This window comes from Vidua chalybeata, chromosome 3, assembly GCF_026979565.1.
Source record: "Vidua chalybeata isolate OUT-0048 chromosome 3, bVidCha1 merged haplotype, whole genome shotgun sequence".
Lineage (NCBI taxonomy): Eukaryota > Metazoa > Chordata > Aves > Passeriformes > Viduidae > Vidua > Vidua chalybeata.
Window position 1 is genome coordinate 107,493,800 of NC_071532.1, and position 6,000 is coordinate 107,499,799.

Here is a 6,000-nt window from a genome sequence, read left to right on the forward strand (position 1 = left end):
AAAAATATCTGAGAGCAGCTGAGCCCTACGTATGGGCAGGGTATTTCCTGGCAGCGTGGGTGGTGTGAGGAACCACAAGCTCCATGCCCCCACTCTTCCTCTGAGCCAGCTCTCTTAAGCCTTAAGAAAATAAGCCAGGCAGGTGGGATCAATGGGTTCATGACCTGGAGGCATAACTCTGTGGCAGCAGAGATTGTCCTTGGTTCTCATCTTTGTCTTATTCAAGGCATCGTGGGCAATGCACAAACTCTGGTGTACAGCTCAAATGGGTGAAGTCTTTGGCTAAAAAGGTAAATGTGTGAATATAAAGATCTTTATAAATATATGCATTGAAAATATACTTAAGAGTGCATTGTAGGTGAGAGGTGGGCTTTGCCCCTTGCCTGGCCTTGCTCAATCACGGTGTTTGAGGGGTGGGATTTGTGTGCTGGGGTGGCAGTCCTGGGTGGTAGTGCCTGTGAAATCAGAGGGCACAAGGAAGCATGATGAAGGCACATCCTCCTCTGTCTGCTGTGGGCATCTTGCTTCAGAGCAGAGACCCAAATTTCTGATGTGGGTTGAACAAAACATTTGCTGCCCCAGCCCTGCTTGCTAGGGCTGGGATATGAGTTGTGGACATCATATTTAGCCTTAGGGTGACAGTGTTTGCTGGGACAAAGCCCTCCAGAGACGCCTCCAGCACAGCCTGGCATCCTCAGGATGGGCTGGCTCTGCTGATCAGGGCCTTTTAATTCCTCCAGTGCAAATGAGCATTGGGATTGTATTTTTAAATTCTCTTTTTTTTTTTTACCCCATGAATTGCAGGTGCTCTCTGCAGAAGAACAAGACATCTTGTATACTTTCCTCCTACCTTAACCGAATTGGAGTTTATCCTCATGGGGAATTAATTGCAACCCTCTGGGTGTGCCTGCTTACATCCCAGTTGGAAAAGCTCCCCGGGGTCTTCTGGGAGGTCATCCACCCCTCTGGCTCCTTGTGTGTCAGCCAAATCTCTGAGGATTGCAGCAGTGTCTGTGTGGGAGGGATGGTCTGGGCAGCCTTTGTGTCAACAACTTGTGGGGACATCAGAGGCGATGCTGAGGATGTCCTGTGGGCTCGATGTGGGATGTGGGGCTACTGTGGGATGTGGGGGATATTTGGGGGTCTGTGCCCATCAGTGGGGCCACAGGGCCAAGGTGTGAAGTGTGTGGGAGGGAGGCAGGTTGTACAGGCACAGCTCACCCCAAAATCCTCCCCTCACATCACTTAGCCACAAACTTTACACCATGATGGGTTTGCAGCTGGTTTTTTCTCCTCTTGGATTTTGTTTATGTGAGTGCCTCGAAGGGGAAGTTTCCAGGGCAACTGGTAGGAAATGGGAACATAGAGGAGAAATAAAAAGAACAATCATTTGTGTACTCATTAAGTACCTGCCTGATGGCAACCCCTGAGGAGTTTATCACACCATTTAGGATGTGGCTGCTGCTTCTCTCTGTGAGCGTCCATGAGCTTTAGAGTTTCTTTTGGGATACTCTAATTTAATTTTCCTTACTTTCTGGGGTGGAGGGAACTGAGTGGATAATGGAGGACCTGCCTGTTGTGGAAGCTGTGGGTGTTTCTGGCAGCTCACAGTTGTTGCACCATGCCCCAAGCCCTTGTAGCTGATGTATACTTGTGTCTCTGCTCCTGCTCCCCAATTTTTGCTCCAATCCCCTCAGGGGAGCCCCTCGGCTGCTGCACCAGCTTCACTTGTCTGCTCTCTGCCCTCTATGGACGAGATTAACTTCACCTGGATTTAATTTGAAGGGAATAATCTATAAGCACGCTGGTCTCAAAATACATTTCTGGGCACAGGAGCTTTTGCCAGGACCTGTCACGCTCTGCAGGAAACTGTGCCTGGGGCAGGACATTAATCTGCCTTTGTTTCTGGCAGCTCTGATTTCTGCAGGCTAACACTTGGCAAGAATGATACTAGCTAAACCATTGATCTTCCAGGGTCCTTCAATAGCTGATGAATGCTTTTTGTAGCTTCTTCTTTTTGTGGCTTCTTCTCTTACTGATAATTTATTTTAAGAATAACAAGCTGTCTTGCCACTTTCCCTGGTAAGCAGAGCTCCAGGTGCCTTTCTACTGAGGCTGGCAGTGTTATTGTCATTTTGCAAGTGGGGAAACTTGAAGGACAGAGATCAAACTCCCCATAAACAAACTGATCAGAAAAAAATTCAGGGTGAAATTCAGAGAAAAGTCCCGTGCTGCCGTGCCCACCCTGAAGCTCCCTGGCTTCGCCTGCCCGGCTGAGGCACGGTCAGCAGCTGGGGACGCTCCCCTGTGTCTCGGGGAGCGGCTAAGACAGAGCGCTGCGCTGTCTGCCCTGTATGGAGGAGAGGCGGCGTCCGAGGAGGTAATGAGGGAGCTGACTCAAGGCCGGGGAAAAAGTCTCAGGTTTAATCCGAGCTCTGAGAAGCTCCAAAGGCCAGAGCATCGACAGCCGAAAGCGCCCTCGAGGCTTTCGCAACAGCTCAAATACCGGGCGGTGACAGAGGGGAAGGGACACGCATTCACCAATGGGGGGATTCGGGGGGGGGTGGAAGGCAAAAGGACAGACAGACACACAAACCAATAGGGGAAGTTCAAGGGAGGGACCCCTGGCCCTCATCCACTCACTCGATGCCCAAGGTGGAAGATTCTGGGAGAGTGGGATGGGGTGCCAAGGAGGGGACAGGGGAATGACTGATCATTTTCAGGGAGATTGACATTGAGGGAAAGGTGGGAATGTTCGGGGTGGAACCAACGGGAGAAAATGGGGGGTGAAGGGGCGAACCATTACAGAATTGTTGCAGAAATATAAAAACACAATACAACAGTCCTGCCTCAACAGCTCCCATACCCCCAGGAAAAGGGGAAGGATGGAGGCAACGTTCCCAAATGTTCCAATGCTCCCAAACCATGCTTTCCATTAATTAATTTGCCTTTTAAGTGAGATTTTTGAGCTGAGACTAAATTTATGGCCATGCTGGCTCCCTGGTTAGATCTTGTGTCTTCCTCTTGCCCCATCTCAGCAAGTGCAGCTGGGAGGAAGGTCCAGCTCCAGAGCTGAGACAACAGGCCTGTCCTCTATCTTCAGTCCCTGTCCCTCCCGGAGAAAACCACCCACTCCTGCCTTTTCCCCCAGCCTGTCCTGTCTCCCCAGAGCAGGGATGTTCCTTCTCTCTGCCCTGTGCAAGGGACAAAGCAGTGATGCCCATAACACTGCTGGAAGAAAGAGGCATGTACATGGAGGCATGGAGCAATTTAACTTCATAAAGCAAAACAACTCCATGGAGCCAGGGAACTCACACCTGAAAATCAGAGCTGTCCACAAGTGATGAAAACCCAGTTTTTTCCTCCATTTGTGTTTTGTCTCCTTTTCTTCCTTTCTCAAGGACCTTCCCCTGCACCTGGACATAATTTCTGTGGCAGGAGGATGGTGGAGCAGGGACTGGCAGTGATGGGAAGAGGATGCACTGATGCTCTGCCAACTTCCAGGACAGGTGTCACCACCAAATTGACCTGTGGGGAGGGAGCACCCACCTGCCCTCTGCTTCCCTGGATGGGCCCTTCAAGCAGGCTGGCAGCCTGTGAGTTGTCCTGAGCTGAAATTAAGCATGGGAACCACCCAAAAAATTCAACAATCTGGACAGTAAAGATGAATTAACCCACCCACATTAGTCACACCCCCTAAGGAGGTGCAAGAATGGGACACGAACCCTTTCCCCTACCCCTGCTATTGCCATCTTAAATAATTTCCTTTAAAAAAATATATTTAAACTTGAAAATGGTTTTCCTCTTTTTTTTTTTTTTTCCTTTTTTTTTTTCCTATCACCTCTGCTTTCTTCTGCTTGAATACATGGGAAGTTTCTTCTAATTAAATGTATCTGTGGACAGATAATCCTGTTTAGCCCAAGTGTCAATATGGTCTTTTAGCTAAACTAAATATTTTCCCTACTTGATATTTATCCTCCCCTGGCTGCCCCTTGGCTCCTTCCTGGAGGTATTTGAAAACTGTGATCTCATTCCCTAGCTTTTGATTTTAATTTTTCTGGGCTCAGGTCAGGTTTTCTCAGGGTTTTTTGTCATGCCTGGGCATTTAAGAGGTTCCCGTTTTGCTGTTGCTGCTGTGGACCTCAGTCTTCCTTGGTACACCCAGTGCATGGAGACAGCCACATGCCATCAGCACACTGATAAAACTGAAATAGCATCCACCTCTGCACTAACCTTGGATCTTGCAGAATCAGAAAAATACAGAATGGTTTGGGTTGGAAGGAACATTAAAGCTCATCTCATCCCAACTCCCTGCCATGGGCAGGACACCTTGCACTATCCCAGGTTGCTCCAAGCCCCATCCAGCCTGGCCTTGAACAATTCCAGGGCAGCCATAGCTTCTCTGGGCAACCTGTGCCAGGCCTTACCACCCTCACAGGGAAGAACTGATTTAAACTAGAAGAGGGGAAATTTAGATTAATTACTAAGAGAAATCTTAGTAATTAATCTAAATTTCTTCTAGTTTAAAACCATCCTTCTTTGTCTTATCATTATCTGCACTTGTAAAAAGTAACTCTCCCTCTTTTTTATAAACCCCCTTTAAACACAAAAGGTCACAGTGAGGTTTCCCTGGAGCTTTCTCTTCTCCAGGGTGAGAAGGCCATGATTGTCCTCACACTGGTGGCATTTGCAGCCAGGCTCTGGTGATGCTGAGTTTGTGAGCTTTGCCCTTTTGAAATCAGGAGCCTTCCTCACTGTGGGTTTGCTTTCACTGCGCCTTCATCAACCGCGTTGTCTGGACTAATCCACCCTTCCCCTCCTCTAAGTTTCTGTGATTGTGATAAATAATTTATGTAACAGGCTGAATCAGGATTTGTTGCCTGGTACAAAGTGCACAGGCTTCTGCAAAATACCCCTTGGTCTTGCTGTTAGCCTAGAAATAGGGACATTATTATAATAAACTTGTAATAGCCCTGGCTCTTCTCCTTCACAGTGACACAAATTGGGGGTGACACTTGCTTAGCAAATGCAGCTACTCAGTCATGCCACGAGTGTGAGGAATGAAGAGCCAAAGAGTTGAATCAGTGAGATTTTCTGGATCTGGCAGGGAAATAAAAGCTGGTCTGGCAAGAACCAAATTCTGCAGGTCCCTGTCAGATGCAACCTTTGAACTCATGAGCGTGGGCACGTGCTGTGGAAGAAGCTTAGTGTGTCCCTAGGACACCTGAGCAATTCCATGCTGGGGTTAAAAAAAACTGTTTTGATGGCAAAATTATAAGTAACCTGGGTTTTGTGCACCTTGTACTGAAAGACCCTCAAGTCATTATCTTTGTTTCCCACTCCCTTTCTCTTGCTCTGCTTTCCCCTACTCTGTGTCCTACAGCTGCATGCCTGAGGATCTCAGAGTGGAAGGATGAGGGGTGGGAAGGGCTGGAAGGGGCTCTTTTCCTGCATCCACTCCCAGGGTGATGCACTCCTGTACGTGATCCCCATGGGCGAATGATGCCAGCAGTGCTTTGCTGCCATGGATAGCCATGTGGCTCTTGGACTGAGCTTGACACCCCAACCCACAGGTGTTCTGTCCCATTCCAGACCCTTCTGAAGGAATCAAACTAGGATGGCATGCCAGATTTTAAATTAATAGATAAGTATCAGTGGAAGAGGCAGTGATACAGCACCCGGTGTGCATCCTAAAAGAGCTCTCCGCTTCTTTTGGCACGCTTGCCCCAGTGTACAAAAACCACAGGGGATTCGACCCTCCCATTTGGGGTTTGGGTGTTTGAAGATGTAAAAACATCTCTCCTAAGGCGGCAAACCCTCCCTTTGAGGTTAGCACCTTTAACCTCAGATCTGCCCAGGGAGGTTGTGGCATCTCCCTCTCCAGAGGCATTCCAAACCCACCTGGATTAATTCCTGTGTCACCTGCTCCAAGTGACCCTGCCTTGGAGGGGGGTTGGACTGGGTGATCCCCAGAGGCCCCTGACGATTCTGTGATTCTGT